Genomic DNA, 17,014 nt, shown 5'->3' with positions numbered 1-17,014 from the left:
ATCGAGTTCATTGATGTTAAGAGATATTAAGGAAAAGTGATTCTTCCTTTCTGTTCTTTTTTTTTTTTGTTAGAGGTGGAATGTTTTTATGGCTATCTTCTTTTAGGCTTATTGAAAGAAAATTATTTTCTTGCTTTTTCTAGGGTGTAGTTTCCCTCCTTGTGTTGGAGTTTTCCATCTATTATCCTTTGTAGGGCTGGATTTGTGTGAAGATATTGTGTAAATTTGGTTTTGTCATGGAATATTTTAGTTTCTCAATCTATGTTAATTGACATTTTTGCTGAGTGTAGTAGCTTGGCCTGGCATTTGGTTCGCTTAGGTTCTGAGGTTCTGTATGATATCTGTCCAGGATCTTCTGACTTTTAAGTCTCTGGTGAGAAGTCTGATGTAATTTTGATAGATCTGTCTTTATATGTTACTTGCAATTTCCCCTTATTGCTTTTAATATTCTTTCTTTGTTTCGTGCACTTGGTATTTTGATTATTATGTGACAAAAGGAGTTTCTTTTCAGTTCAAGTCTATTTAGAGTCCTGTAGGTTTCTTGTATGTTCATGAACACCTCTTTATTTAGGTTAGGGAATTTTTCTTCTATAATTTTGTTGAATATATTTACTGGCCCTTTAAGTTGAGAATTGTCACTCTTTTTTATACCCATTATCCTTAGCTTTAGTCTTCTCAATGTGTCCTGGATTTCCTGGATGTTTTGATTTAAGACTTTTTGCACTTTGAATTTTCTTTCACTGTTGTGTCAATGTTTTCTATGGTATCTTCTACACATGAGATTCTCTCTTCTATCTCTTGTCTTCTGTTGGCGATGCATCTATGACTCCTGATCTCTTTCCTAGGTTTTCTATTTCTGGGTTTGTCTTCTTTTGTGAATTCTTTATTTTTTTCTATTTCCACTTTTAGATCCTGGATGGTTTTGTTCAATTTCTTCACCTGCTTAGTTGTGTTTTCCTGTAATTCTTTAAGGGATTTTTTTTGTTTCTTATTTAAGGGCTTCTACTTGTTTACCTGTGCTCTCCTGTACTCCTTTAAGGAAATTATTTATATCCTTCCCTAAGTCCCCTATCATCATCATGAGATGTGGTTTGTAAATCAGCATCTTGCCTTTTCAGTGTGTTGGGGTATCTAGGACTTGCTGTGGTGAGAGAACTGGGTTCTGATGATGACAAGTAGCTGTGGTTTCTGTTGCTTATGTTCTTGCACTTGCCTCTCACTATCTGATTATCTCTAGTGTTACCTGCCCTTGCTGTCTGTGACTGCAGTCTACCCCTCCTGTGATCCTGGTTGTGTCAAAACTCTTCAGAGTTGATCTCTCTCTATGATCCTATGATTCTGGGATCTTGTCATCCTGAGATCCTGGTCGTGTCCTATCTGCTGTGAATTGATTTTCCTCTGTGATCCTGTGATCCTGGGAGTTTTAGAGCAACTCTGATCCTGGGTGTGTTACAACACCTGAGAGTCTTGCTTCTGGGTATTATGGTACTTGGTGTCGAGCCAGCACCCAAGATCTGCTCAAGGTATTGGTTCAGACTGGAAGGTTCTCATGCCCCTGGATGGGCAACTTTTCCTGTATCCCTGGATCCTGACAGACCCAGTTACTCTGGGTGTTGGGACATATGTTGTCACCTCTCTTGTGATCGTTGGTATTTTGCAGCATATTTGAAAGCTCTAGAACAAAAGAAGCAAATACACCCAAGAGGAGTAGAATGTAAGAAATAATCAAACTCAGAACTGAAATCAACCAAAGAGAAGCAAAAAGAACTACACAAAGAAACAACAAAACCAGGAGCTGGTTCCTTGAGAAAGTCAACAAGATAGATAAACCCTTAGGCAGACTAACCAGTGGACACAGAGACAGTATCCAAATTAACAAAGTCAGAAATGAAAAGGGAGACATAACAACAGAAATGGAAGAAATTAAAAAAAATCATAAGATCCTACTATAGAACCTATTCTCAACAAAACTGGAAAATCTGGATGAAATGAACAATTTTCAAGACAGATACCAGGTACCAAAGCTTAATTAGGATCAGATAAAGCACCTGAACATTCCCATAACCCCTAAAAAAAATAGAAGCCGTCATTAAAAATTTTCCAACCGAGAAAAGGGCAGGAACAGATGGGTTTAGTGCAGAATTCTATCATACTTTCAAAGAATACCTAATACCAATACTCTTTAAACTATTTCACAAAATAGAAACAGAGTGAACACTATCCAATTCATTCTGTGAAGCCACAATTACACTTATACCTACACCACACAAAGACCCAACAAAGAAAGAGAACTTAAGATAAATTTCCCTTATAAATATTGATGCAAAAATACTCAAAATTCTCAGAAATTGAATCCAAGAACACATGAAAATGATCATACATCATGATCAAGTAGGCATCATTTCAGAGATGTAGGGATGATTCAGTATACAGAAATCCACCTACATAATACACTATATTAAAAAATTTCAAAGAAAAAAATCACATGATCATCTCATTAGATGCTGAGAAAGTATTTGACAAAATTTATCATCCCTTCATGATAAAAGTTTGGAAAGATCAGGAATTCAAGGCTCATACCTAAACATAGTAAAAGCAGTATACAGAAAACCAGTAGCCAACATCAAACTAAATGGAGAAAAACTTAAAGCATTCCCACTAAAATCAGGTACTAGACACTCTCCCCTACTTATTTAATATAGGACTTGAAGTCCTAGCCAGAGCAATCAGACAACAAAAGGAGGTCAAAGGGATACAAATTGGAAAGGAAGAAGTCAAAATATCACTATTTGCAGATGATATGATAGTATACTTAAGTGGCCCAAAAAATTCCACCAGAGAACTCCTACATCTGATAAACAACCTCAGCAAATTGTCTGGATATAAAATTAACTCAAACAAATCAGCAGCCTTTCTCTACGCAAAGGATAAATAGGCTGAGAAAGAAATTGGGGAAATGACACCCTTCACAATAGTCACAAATAATATAAAATACTTTGGTGTGACTCTAACCAAGCAAGTTAAAGATCTTCAAGTCTCTGAAGAAAGAAATTGAAGATCTCCGCAGATGGAAAGATCTCCCATGCTCATGGGTTAGCAGGATTAATATAGTGAAAATAGCCATCTTGCTGAAAGCAATCTACAGATTCAATGCAATCCCCAACAAAATTCCAACTCAATTCTTCATAGAATTAGAAAGAGCAATTTGCAAATTCATTGGGAATAACAAAAAACCCAGGATAGAAAAAATCTATATTCAACAATAAAAGAACCTCTGGGGGAATCACCATTCCTGACCTCAAGCTATATTACAGAGCAATATCAATAAAAACTGTATCATATTGGGACAGAGACAGGCAGAGAGATCAATGGAATAGAATTAAAAACCCTAAAATGAACCTACACACCTATGATCACTCAGTCTTTGCCAAAGGAGCTACAACCATCCAATGGACAAAAAATACATTTTCAACAAATGGTGCTGGATCAACTGGACATCTCCTTGTACAAAGTAGTTCAAGGACCTCCACATAAAACCAGATACACTGAAACTAATAAAAGAAAAAGTGGGGAAATCTTCTAACACATGGGCCCAGGGGAAAGTTTCCTGAACAGAACATCAGTGGCTTATGCTCTAAGATCAAGAACCGACAAATGGGACCTCATAAAACTGCAAAGCTTCTGTAAAGCAAAATATTCTGTCATTAGGACAGAATGACAACCAACAGACTGGGAAAAGATCTTTACCAAACCTAAATCCAATAGAGGACTAATATCCAATATGCACAAAGAACTCAAGAAGTTAGACTCCAGAGATTCAAATGACCCTATCAAAAAACAGGGTACAAAGCTAAACAACGAATTCTCAACCAAGGAATATAGAATGGCCCTGAAGCATCTAAAGAAATGTTCAACACCCTTTGTCATCATGGAAATGCAAATCAAAACAACCCTGAGATTCTTCCTCACACCAGTCAGAATGACTAACACCAAAAATCAGATGGCAGCAGATGCTGGCGAGGATGTGGAGAAAGAGGAACACTCCTCATTACTGGTGGGTTTGCAAGCTGGTACGGCCTCTCTGGAAATCAATGTGGAGTTTCCTCAGAAAATTGGACAGAGTACTGCCCGAGGACCTAGCTATACCACTCCTGGGCTTATACCCAAAGATGTTCCAACATATAACAAGGACACATGCTCTGTTATGTTCATCGCAACCTTATTTATTATAGCCAGAAACTGGAAAGAACTCAGATGTCCTTCAAGAGAGGAATGGATACAGAAAATGTGACATAATGGAGTACTGCTCAGCTATTAAAATCAATGATTTTGTGAAGTTCTTAGGCAAATGGATGGAACTAGAAAATATCATTCTGAGTGAGGTAACCCAATTACAAAAGAGCACACATGATATGTATTTATTGATAAGTGGATATTAGCCCAAAATCTCAGAATACCCAAGATACAATATACAGACCAAATGAATCTCAAGAAATAGAAAGACAGTGTGGATGATTCAGAACTTCTTAGAAGGGGGAACAAAATATTCACAGGAGGAAGTAAGGAGACAAAGTGTAGAGCAAAGACTTAAAGACAGGCCATCCACAGACTGTCACACATGGGATCCATCACACATGCATTCACCAAATTCAGTCAGTATTAGGGATGCCAGTGGGTACATGCTAACAGGAACCTGATTTAGATGTCTCCTGAGAGGTTCTGCCACAGCCTGACTGATATAGAGGCAGTTGCTTACAGCCAACCTGTGCACTGAGAGTAGGGTCTCCATGGGAGGTTTTAGAGAAAGGACTGAGGTAACTGAGGGGTTTGCAACCCCACTGGAAGAACAGCAGTATCAACCAAGCAGACACCCCAAAGTTCCCCAGGGACTAAATCACCAACCAAAGAGTACACATGGAGCAACCGATGGCTCCATCCCTCTATGTAGCAGAGGATGGCCTTGTCTTTTGAAGGCTCAATGCCCCACTGTAGGGAAATGCCAGGGTGAGGAAGTGGTAAATAGTGGTAGGTATGTGGGGAACCACCGTCATGTAGGTCAGGGGTGGGAGGATGGGATGAGGGTATCAGGAGAGGAAACTAGGAAAAGGGATAACATTTGAAATGTAAATAAAGAAAATATCCAATAAAAGAAAAGGAACAAATAAACTAAAAAATATGATCTCTGTTCTTTGTCAAGGAACACTTTCTTCTCTTTCAAGAGAAATGAAATTTCACCTTCCTTATCTGACTGTGATGAGGTCTTTCCTCCTTATATGTCCTCAGGCACTTCTTGGAAGATGCCCCAGCTGCATTTTTTATACCAATAGTTGATATTTTCAGGTGTGAAGAACTAATCTGTGATATACCCAGGTGGTAGCTACCTTATTCATTTCATCACTTAATGAAACAAGTATCTTAGTTATTTTTGTTGTTGCTGTTTTAAATCAAGTCTATAATGTGTCTTTCCACCAACAATTCTAGATAAAGAGACAACTTAATATAAACATAATTTACACATTTGGAGAATATGTATTCTTAAGTAACATATAAGCATGGTCTTATCCTATTATATTCATGTAGATGTTATACATATATCGTTACTTTCTATGAGGGTGTCTCTGCATCTACTTTATCTCCTGTACTAACCTATGTTTTATACTGGTTTTAACCTTGGTTTCTTCAAATGAGAAGAGATTAGAGGGTTTTGTTTGGCTTGGAGCATATCTGGTGTACTTTGAACCAATTAATATTTTTTCCAGAGAGATGTGACACAAATAGAAGAAATGTTCAAACAAATTATCTGACTGTTGTTAAAAAAGGGATAAGATCTTGCTTCTGCCTATGACTATTAACACTTTCATGCCCAATATTCCCTCAGAGTCACTGTTGCAGAATCTAAGGCCTCCTTGACCCTCGGTGCCCCTGATTCACAGTACAGTCTCCACCCTTAAACCTTCTTACCATGGAATGCAGTCTAATGTGTAACCTAGCTACAGGGATCCTGGAAAATGTAGGCTGTCTTCTAACCTTTATTGAACAGAGAAGAGGCTGTTGGAATGAAGTGAATTGGTCCTTAATGTCTGCTTCAGTTGCTCTGAGGGCAGGCAGCATGCATAGCCCCCCCCCTTTCCTCAGACTTGCCCAAGGCAATAGGAGCAAGCAGTGTGTGATCTATCTAAAGAAGCGTTTGCCCCCACTTAAGACAGGCTGACCTTTTCTCAAAATGTGAGGTTCAAAATCTTATTTGTTCTTACATCTCTGCCTGCTGGGTAATGTCTGAAACTTTACCCTGTTTAGGTCTACTCTATACTGATGTGCTTCATCTACCTTAAATTTACAAAGTACATAATTGTCAGTCTTTTAAGGAATAGTAATGGAAATATGGGAGCGAGAAGGAGAAGTCAGTTAATACATAATGGAAATAGGATTCTTCCCCTCTTTGTCCTACTTACTGTTTAATGTCCTTGCTCCCTCTAGGTATGAAAATGTCTTCTAAGATCAGGTTGATATAATTTCTCCAGAGTAAAGTAATATTGGGAGGCACTATTAAAGCTCTTGTGTGCCTTCACAGTATAGTTTCACTCTGATTTGCTCTTAACCACCAACACCATTTTTTTTCTCTAGCAAAAACAACAACTTCTAATTTATTGGTTCAAAAACAACTAAATTACATTCAAAATATAAAGTTTAGTAGAATTAATATAGCTCTTAAATAGCTGAAAATTCAGTAAAGGAATCAAATATTTGTCATCTTTGAATTTATCTAAATGCATTTTCAACAAATAACATAGAGGATAGTCAAATGACCAAACAGTCCCCTGATCATATCTATACATTTGAAAGTATGGCTAATTATATTGTGATTTATTCTGTTTCTTGTTAAGGCTTTTAAGATGTGACTGGCCAGGGACCAGCCTCAGTAGTTCTTCTTTCTTTTGGTTCCTCTTGAGACAGCAGAGGGAGGAAGCATCAGCAGGGGTAAGACTTGGGCTTTAGAGATATTTATGGTTGCTGTATAATAATAAAATGTTTACTTATCTTAAGTATACATCACTTTGCTACTGTAGCTGACTACCTGAATTCCTTTGAGGACAAAAACTGCAGTCTTTGGACTTTTGCACCTCATGATAAAACAGCAGGGTATTAAACAAAGGATTAGTTATTAGTGCCTTTTCCTCTTGCCTAGATGCCTTTCTCTTGTCCTGCTAGGGGGAGGGTTGAAGCAATAAACTTCTATTGAACCAGGAGAAGAGAATCATATTCTCTGAAAATTGAGATTTTTCATTAAATAATTCATTTTTTTCTTGGTGGAACTATGATCCACCTATGCAGGGTACTTGTGTTTCAAATCCCCTATAAAATTATACTTTTAAATTATCTTAAAAGTAGTGTTTCCATAAAGATTTTTATAATCTTTGATTTTGATTATCCTATCTTCTTTCTTTCTTTTTTTCCCTATGAACCCATCCCAACTTAGACTTTTAACCCTGCTATGTCCCCTAACAAGGCTTATATCGCATGAGTTCTATTATCCCTTAACTCCTTAAGCAGGACCACTCTCCAAAGTACTGCAATTGGCTAGAGGTGTGATCATGCCCTCATGCCCACAGGGCCATCTCTCTCAAGGTGGCCAGATGAAGGGTGGAGCCAGTTCTACACAGCCCTTAGTCATCTGTATTTCATCAGAAGGCACTTCAGACCAGGGATCTTCACCTGGCCTTTGTTGGTAACAGACCCTTGCTATTGTAAGGCCACAGATCTATGTAGCCCCCTAGTGGTAGCATAGGCCAGGACCTGTCCATGGTCCCAAGTAGCATCCCTGTTTACTCAAATCAGGCTGTTCCTCACTACCCAGTTCTCCTGTTCTGCTTTTCTTCATCCATCTATTTCTCTTTCTCTTCAATTTCTCTATCACTTACTTGCTCTTCTTGGTGGTACCCAGGGTCTCTGTGCCTGGTGTCATAATGAAAGTGTGGGACATAGCACTTCTGAGACCACTTTTGACACCAGGAGTTATCTCAGGCATGGACTGCCCCTCCCACTCCCCCAGGCCTGCATGGTGCCAGACTTGTGGTTATCTCAGGCTAGCTCTTTGTCTGAACCCCATGGCACCAGTCTGGTGGTTTACTCAGGCTTGTTCTTCATCCATACAATTGGCTCCATATAAGGATGGTGTGTAGTCCCAGGAGGGTTCTTCTAGCCTCTGTCTCATCCTGGAAGCCTATCCAGGTCTGAGCAGCAGCACAGGCCCCCTGGCAAAGACTGGTGGTCATCTCAGGCTTTCTTTTCTTTACTACTAATCCTTTTTTTCTTTTCTAAACTACTAATCATTTAGATGTTCATCATTCTGAACACTGAGTATAGACATAGTCTTTCTCCTCTTTGCCACCTACTGACACACATGTGACACAGCAGCCACACTTCCAACACCTTTAGGGTCAGGGCATCATAGGAATTTTGAATGGTACTTATTTTATTCACTTTGGAACTTGTAGGAAAGCAGCGGAAGAAAGTTGACCTGATTACCCAGATTAGTATTAGTTGAAGATAATGGTTGCAACTGATCTTTTATACATATGACTCAACTGAATATCAAATTTCATTTTTCTTGCAGTTATAAAAGTTGGTATCCTTATTCAGTTTCTTGTATTCTTGAGATTCAGGTTCTGGCAGTACATTGGTGTGAAAAATTGACAATTTGTTAACACTATTGACAAGACCTCTATTTAAATTTTTGTTTAAAAATCCAAGATTGTCTATATTAGGAAATCAGTTATGTCCGACTATTTTGTGAGTCTTGGTTTGAGAGGAATGTCACATCAAAGCTTTTTTTAAGGTTGTATGTAGGTCATAAGAACCTGTGCATACAACTTCCACATATTCTTATTGAGATTGTAAAACTTCGCACTAAGTGATATGAAGCTGAAGGAATTACATCCTTTCAATGTCCACTTGTCATTTGCAGAATGATATATGGGGGACTGTCCACATCCTCACAAGCCAGCCTTTGACCCAATCATAGCAAAGCTGATTCCATCCTTCGGTGACTTAGCTGGGACCACTATGTTCATTTTGTGTATTTATTTTATTCTGAAATCTTGCAAATCTTTGTGTCCTCTCTTGACTATTCCAAATGCTTGGCTATTTTAATGCATTTCCGTTACTCAGTGTTACACCTACATACATGCTGAACGAGAAATGGAAGGGTAATGAGGTGTGTCGTTTACTCTGATGCGTTCTTTTTTGGTGGGGATGTTCATCTTGAGGAGAAATGAACTGAAGCATAAAGTGTTTGTCCCCAAAGCACCAATTATGTATTTCACTGAATGCATTTTCTAGTTTTCTTCTCCTCTAGAAAGACTTCCATCAATTGAGTATGGCAGAAGGGTAATGATGGCCCTAATAGGTTCTGTAAACCAATACTTTTAATGCACAGTATAATTGAATATACTGATCATGTCCCTGGCGCTTTAACAGCTGAATTATGAACAAAAAGGCCCAGACAGTATTGTCTTATACTAACATTAAACCACAATATCATGAAACTTTTCTTTATTTGTTTGAAATTTTCAGGCTTGTCATAAACAGGTTCAATTTAACTTTGGAATAAAAATGTGAAAAACCTGCAGGCCATCCTGCCTCATGGCACTGGGCAACAGACACCACTAAGTATAATGAACACATATGTGATGGAGTGATGGGAAAAAGAAAAATGGAGAGGTGCTGTTACTGAGGCAGAACTAGAGATGAGACAGGGGTGAGGATCAGGCTGACATGAGTGGGCTGTGCTGCCACTTGAGGTCATGGTGATTCTTTGATCCATGCTGCCATGTCTGGGTCTGTGGTCTTACTGTGGCCAGGATCTGTGTTGAGATCCATGGCCCATGTTACTACCAAAGTCCATATAGATGTCGATGCTCTGTGTAGCAGCTTGAAGCCATGTCGAGGTCTGTGGCCTGAGCTGCTGCAGGGGATGTATTGATGTGAGTGGCCTGCACCAAATCCTGAGGCCATGGTGATGTTCATAGTCTGAGCTGCTTCCAAAGGCCTTGTCTGGGTCTGTGGGCTTACAGCATCCTAAAGCGAAAGTTATGCTTTGTTCTGTCACTGGAAGCAAAGTAGAAGCCCACGATCTGTGCTTCCTCTGGCTGCAAAGAGCAAGGAATCTACTTTTGAAGTGATATTGATGATTGCAGATGCATAATTGAGAAAGAGGAATATAAAAGGCATCTGGACAATCTCTACCACCAGCCCACCTTCCAATCCCCTGAAAAATTAGCAGCCCATCAGGAAGCCATCAAAGAGAACTCTCAGAATCATGATAAGTCCTTTCTGCTGAGACAGATTGCTAACTAGTATGGAGCATATAGCCCGAAGAGGCTATATCCTGAGGCTTACCAGAGACTCTGCTGCACTCAGAACATTTGACACCATATCCTCATACATACCAGAAGAACCACTGCACTCAAAACATTTGATACCACAACCGAGGCACCCCAGGAGATCCATTCCACGCAGGACACCACAGCTTAAAGGCATCAAGGAGTTCCTCTGTACACAGGGCAACTGGGCAATTGACACCACAGTCTGAAGACCTCCCAGGGGCTTTGTAGTATGCAGGGCAGCTTCCCTGGAGTGTGGCTGCACACAAGGAAACAGAAACTACAGTCCATTCACACTCTCCATCGCAGAACAGCTTTACACAGGAAAACAGTGTGACTGCTCCTCTGAAGAACCAACAGTCTGAAGACCTCCCAAGAGATTTACTGTGGCCAGGACAACAAATCAGCAGCTTCTCTGCTTCTCTGAAGGCCCTCCAGTTGGAAGGCCCCACATGAGGTCTGCTATAGCCAGGGCTGCAGGCCTACCAGGAGACCTATTGCAACCCAGGGACAAAAAAGGCAGACTCCAGAGTAACCCAGACAAGCAAACACTAGGGAAAACCAGATGGCAAGAGTCAAGTGCCAAGTCCATAAGCAACTGAAGCCAATATAAGAAGGAATCATCAGAACCCAGTTCTTCTACCACAGCAAGCCCTGAATACACCAACACACCTGAAAGTCAGGCAGCTGACTTAAAATCCTATCTCATGAAGAGCCATTTCAGGAGGATAGAAATAACATACTGAAAGAAATACAGGAAAAACACAGGTAAACAGATAGAAGCCCTTAAAGAGGAAACAAATAAATCTCTTAAAGAAATACAGGAAAATATAAACAGGTGAAGGAATTGCATAAAGCAGTCCAGGACCTAAAAGTGGAAGTAGAAACAATAAAGAACACACAAATGGAGGCAAACCAGGAAATGAAAAACCTAGGAAATAGGATAGGAATTACAGATGTAAGTCCCACCAATAGATTACAAGATATGGAAGAGAGAATCTCAGGTATAAAAGATACGATAGAAGAGATTGACTTAATGGTCAAAAAAATTCAAAACATAAAAAACTCCTAACCCCAAACATCCAGGAAATTCAGGACACAATGAAAAGACCAAAACTAAGAATAATTGGAATGAAGAAGAATGAAGATTCCTAGCTCAAAGGACCTGAAAATCTTTTCAACAAAATCATAGAAGAAAACTTCCCCAACCTAAAGAAAGAAGTGACCATAAAAGTACAAGAAACCTACAGAACACCAAACAAATTGTACCTGAAAAGAAAATCCTTTCACCACATAATAATCAAAACACTAAATGCACAGAACAAAGAAAGAATGTTAAAAGCTGCAAGAGAAAAGGGCCAAGTAACATACAAAGGCAGCCTTATCAGAATTACACCAGACTTCTCAACAGAGACTATGAAAACCAGAAGAGCCTAGTCAGAGGTCATGCAGACTCTAAGACAACACAAATACCAGGCCAGGCTACTATACCCAGCAAAACTCTCAATCAGCATAAATGGAGAAACCAAAATATTCCAGGAAAAAAAAACAAATTCAAACATTATCTATTGACAAATCCAGCCTTTCAGAGGATCCTAGAAGGAAAACTTCAATATAAGGAAGATACCTCTACCAAAGAAAAGATAAGATATTAAGCATCTCATAACAAAGCCAAAAGGAGAAAACCACAAGCACATAAAGCTACCTACAAAAACAAATATAACAGCAACCAACAGTCATCATCTGTTTTTAATATCTCTCAATATTAATAGACTCAACTCACTTATAAAAATATATAAGCTAAGAGATTCAATATACAAACAAGATTCAGCATTTTGGTGCATACAAGAAACACACCTAAATAACAAAACCAGACACCATCTCAGAGTAAAAAGATGGGAAAAGGTTTTCCAAGCAAATGGTTTCAAGAAACAAGCTGGAGTCACCATCATAATATTCAATAAAATAGACTTTCAACCAAAAGTTATCAAGTATGATGAAGAAAGACACTTCATATACATCAAAGAGAGAATTCACCAGGAGAAAGTTTCAATTCTGAACATCTATGCCCCAAATGCAAGGGCACCCACATTCATAAAAGAAACTTTACTAAAGTCCAAAACACACATTGAAACCCACAGAATATTAGTGAGAGACTTCAACAGCCCACATTCACTAATGGATAGGTCATTGAAACAGAAATTAAACAGAGATCCAGTGAAACTAATAAAGGTTATGAGCCAAATGGATTTAACAGACTATCTACAGAACATTTCACTCTAAAACAAAAGAGTACACCTTTTCAGCACCTCATGGTACCTTCTCCAAAATCGACCATATAATTGGTCACAAAACAACACTCAACTGATACAAGAAGAATGAAATAATCCCATGCATCCTGTCATATCACCACAGACTAAGGAAGGCTGGTCTTCAATATCAGCAAAAGCAACAGAAAACCCACATACATATGAAAACTGAACAACTCTCTACTCAATGATAATTTGGTCAGGGTTGAAATAAAGAAAGGAATTAAAGACTTCTTTGAATTTAATGAAAATGTTGGCACATCATACCCAAACTTATGGGACACAATGGAAGCAGTGCTAAGAGGAAAATTAATAGCAGTAAGTGAACTGGTAAAGAAACTAGAGAGATCTTACACTAGCAACTTAACCAGTGCACTTGAAAGCTCTAGAACAAAAAAAAGCAAGCTCACACAAGAGGAGTAGATGGCAAGAAACAGTCAAACACAGGACTGAAATCAACCAAAGAGAAGCAAGGAGAACATACAAAGAATTAGCAAATCCAAAAGCTGGTTGTTTGAGAGAATCAACAATATAGATACACCCTAGCCAAACTAACTAAAGGACCCAGAGGCAGTATCCAAATTAACAAACTAAGAAATGAAAAGAGAGGCATAACAACAGAAATGGAGAAATTAAAAAAAATCATCATACTACAAAAGCCTATACTCAACAAAACCAGAAAAGCTAGATGAAATGGATGGTTTTCTAGACAGATACCACATACTAAAGTTAAATCAAGAGCAGGTAAACTTTCTAAACAGGCCCTTAAGGAAGTAGAAGTCATTAGAAACCTCCCAACCAAAAAGAGCCCAGGGCCAGATGAATTTAGTTCAGAATTGTACCAGACCTTCAAAGAAGACCTGATACCAATATTTCTCAAATATTCCATAAAATCGAAACAGAAGGAAGACTACTTAATTCATTCTATGAAGTCACAATCATTCTGATACCTAAACGACTCAAGGACCCTACCAAAAAAAGAGAATTTCAGACCAATCTCGCTTATAAATATTGATGCAGAAATACTCAATAAAATTCTTACAAACAGAATCCAAGAACACATCAAAAACATTATTCACCACAATCAAGTAGGCTTCATCCTAGGAATGCAAGGTTGGTTCAATGTATGAAAGTCCATTAATGTTATTCACTGTATAAACAAAATCAAAGAAAAAAATCACATGATCATCTCCTTAGATGCAGAAAAATGTATTAGACAAAATACAACACCACTTCATGTTAAAAGCATTGGAGAGATCAGGAATTCAAGGTCCATACCTAAACATAGTAAAAGCAATTTATTGCAAACCAACAGCCAATATCAAATTAAATTGCGAGATACTTGAAGCAATCCTGTTAAAATTGAGGATGAGACAAGGATGCCCACTGTCTCCATATCTATTCAATATAGTACTGGAGGTGCTAGCTAGAACAATAAAGAGATCAAAGGGATACAAATTGGCAGAGAAAAAATTAAGGTATCACTATTTGCAGATGACATGATAGTATATATAAGCAACCCCAATTGTACCAGAGAACTTCTTCAGCTGATAAACAACTTCAACAGAATGGACAGGTATAAATAAATCAGTAACCTTCCTTTATACAAATGATAAACTGGCTGAAAAAGAAATTAGGGAAACAACTCCTTTCACAAGAGCCACAAGTAATATAAAATGTCTTCGGGTAACTCTAACCAAAAAAGTGAAAAATCTATACAATAAGAACTTCATGTTTCTCAAGAAAGAAATCAAAGAAGATCTCAGAAAAATGGATAGATCTCCGATGCTCTTGGATTGGCAAAATTAACATAGTAAAAATGGCCATCCTACCAAAAGCAATCTACAGATTCAATGCAATCCCCATCAAAATTCCAACACAATTCTTCAAAGACATGGAAAGAGCAATTCTCAAATTCATCTGGAAAGAAAAAAAACCCAGAATAGTGAAAACAATTCTTAACAGTAATAGAATGGTTGTAGGAATCACCATCCTTGACCTCAATCAAGCTCTAGTAAAGAACAATAGTGACTAAAAACTGCATGGTATTGGTAAAGTGACAGACACGTTGATCAATGGAAGATAATTGAAGACCCAGAAATAAAACACGCTTATGTACACTTGAACTTTCACAAAGAATCCAAAAATACACAATGGGAAAAAAAGCATCTTTAATAAATTGTGCTGGTCTAACTGGCTTTCTGTATGTAGAAAAATGAAAATAGACCCATATTTGTCACCATGCACAAAGTTCAAGTCCAAGTGAATCAAGAACCTCAACATAAAACCAGATACACTGAATCTAATAGAAGAAATGGCTCATGCTTTAAGATCAAGAGTTGATAAATGGGACCTGATGAAATAGGAAAGCTTCTGTAAGGTAAAGTACATAATCAGTAAGACAAATCTGCAACCTGATGAAAAAAAATCTTCACTGACCCCACACCTGATTGAGGGCTAATATCCAAAATATATGAAGAACTCAAGAAGCTTACCACCAAAAATCCAAACAATCTAAACCAAGAATTCACATCAGAGGGATCTTGAATAGTTAAGAAGCACTTAAAGAAATGTTCAAAGTCCTTAGTGATCAGAGAAATGCAAATCAAAATGACCCTGAGATTCCACCTTATACCAGTCAGAATGGCTAAGTTCAAAACCTCAGGTGACAACACATTTTGGTGAGAATGTGGAGAAAAAGGAACACTTCTACATTGCTGGTGGGGTTCCTCAGAAAACTGGAAATATACCTACCTAAAGACACAATAATACCATTCTTGGGAATATACCCAAAAGATGCCCCAGCATGCTACAAGGGTATATGTTCCACTATGTTTATAGCAGCCTTATTTGTGATAGCCAGTAGCTGGAAACAACCCAGATGTCCCACGACAGAAGAATGGATATAGAAAATATGGTTCATTTATACAATGGAGTACTACTCATTAAGAATGAGGACATCCTGAGTTTTGCAGGCAAATGGATGGAAGTAGAAAATATCATCCAGAGTGAGGTAACTCAGACCCAAAAGTATGTGCATGGTATGTTCTCACTAATCAGTGGATATTAGCCAAAAAAGTACAGAATACCCAAGATATGGCCTACTGAACTCAGAAATGTCAACAATCAGAAGGGCCAGTGAGCACACCTCAGTCCCACTTGGGAGGGAGAAGAAAGCAAACACAAAGTGGGGAGGGGAGAAAAAGGGGATGAGGTTGGGTGGAGAGGGGAACAAGATCTGGTTCTGGTTGGGGAAAAGATCTGAAGCCCTGAGCTCCAACAGAAAGAGTGGAAACACTTTCTTGGGAGGAAGGAGGTTTAGAGGACCCTATAGAATGTACCAGAAACCTGGGAAGTGAGAGACTCTAAGGACTCAAAGTGGAGGAGGACCCTAGATGAAATGCCCTATAGTGGGGAGAGAAAACTTATTGAACCCACCTCTAGCAGAAAGATAGGGCGTCAAGCGAGGGATGGAGTTGCTATCCTACAGTCAAAGCTATGACCCATAATTCTTCCTGTCTTAAAGAAATACAGGGATTGAAATGGAGAAGAGCCTGAGGAAAAGAAGGTCCAGAGACAAGCCCAAAGTGGGATCTAGCTCAAGTGGAGGCAGCAAGACCTGATACGATTACTGAAGCTATGGGTCATTCACAAAAAGGGACCTACAATGACTATTCTCCAAAAGACCCAACAAGCAACTAAAAGGGTCAGATGCAGATATGTGCACTCAACTAATGAAGAGAAGCTGCTGACCCCTCTGGTTGAATTAGTGAAAAGCTAGAGGAAGCTGAGTAGGAGGGCAACCCTGTAGGAGGACCAGCAGTCTCAATTAACCTGGAACCCCGAGATCTCTCAAACACTGGATCACCAACCAGGCAGCATGCACCAGCTGAGAAGAGGCCTCCAACACATATATATCAGAGAACTCTCAGGTCTGTGTTCAGTCAGAGAAGATGCACCTAACCCTCAAGAGACTGGAGGCCCCAGGAAGTTTAGAGGTCTTCTGGGGTAGGTGGGGACAACCTTGTGGAGACACAGGAAAATGGGCGAGGAGGAGGTATGGGATGTGGAACTGTCTGAGGCAGGGGACCGGGAGGGGAATAAAATCTGGAGTGTAAAAATAAATAAATTTAAAAGAATTAAAAAGAACAAAAAAAAGAATTATCATAAGGATGTTGAAGCTACTACCTCTCTATAATTGGCCTCTGTCAAGGGAATGGGAGAAGTATAACTCAGTTCTATTTAAGGGGCAGGCCACTGAGAGTTTGCAGCATATAGATACCACAAATTGGACTTTTTTCTTTATCTTTTCATTCTATTTCA

At 38.8% G+C, this 17,014-nt stretch overlaps 1 non-coding gene across 1 annotated transcript; it reads right to left on the bottom strand.

The window, feature by feature from the left end:
- Positions 1–8,311: 8,311 nt before the first annotated feature.
- LOC120101298 (small nucleolar RNA SNORA17) lies at positions 8,312–8,443 on the bottom strand. Its single transcript, XR_015679378.1, has one exon. It is a non-coding gene; the product is annotated as a small nucleolar RNA SNORA17 (small nucleolar RNA).
- Positions 8,444–17,014: the final 8,571 nt, after the last annotated feature.

The sequence above is a fragment of the Rattus norvegicus genome, chromosome 2 (assembly GCF_021556685.1).
Source record: "Rattus norvegicus strain SHRSP/BbbUtx chromosome 2, alternate assembly SHRSP_T2T, whole genome shotgun sequence".
NCBI classification, from domain to species: Eukaryota; Metazoa; Chordata; class Mammalia; order Rodentia; family Muridae; genus Rattus; species Rattus norvegicus.
Note: the sequence above shows the minus strand (reverse complement) of the source record. Positions and strands in the feature narration are given on the sequence as shown.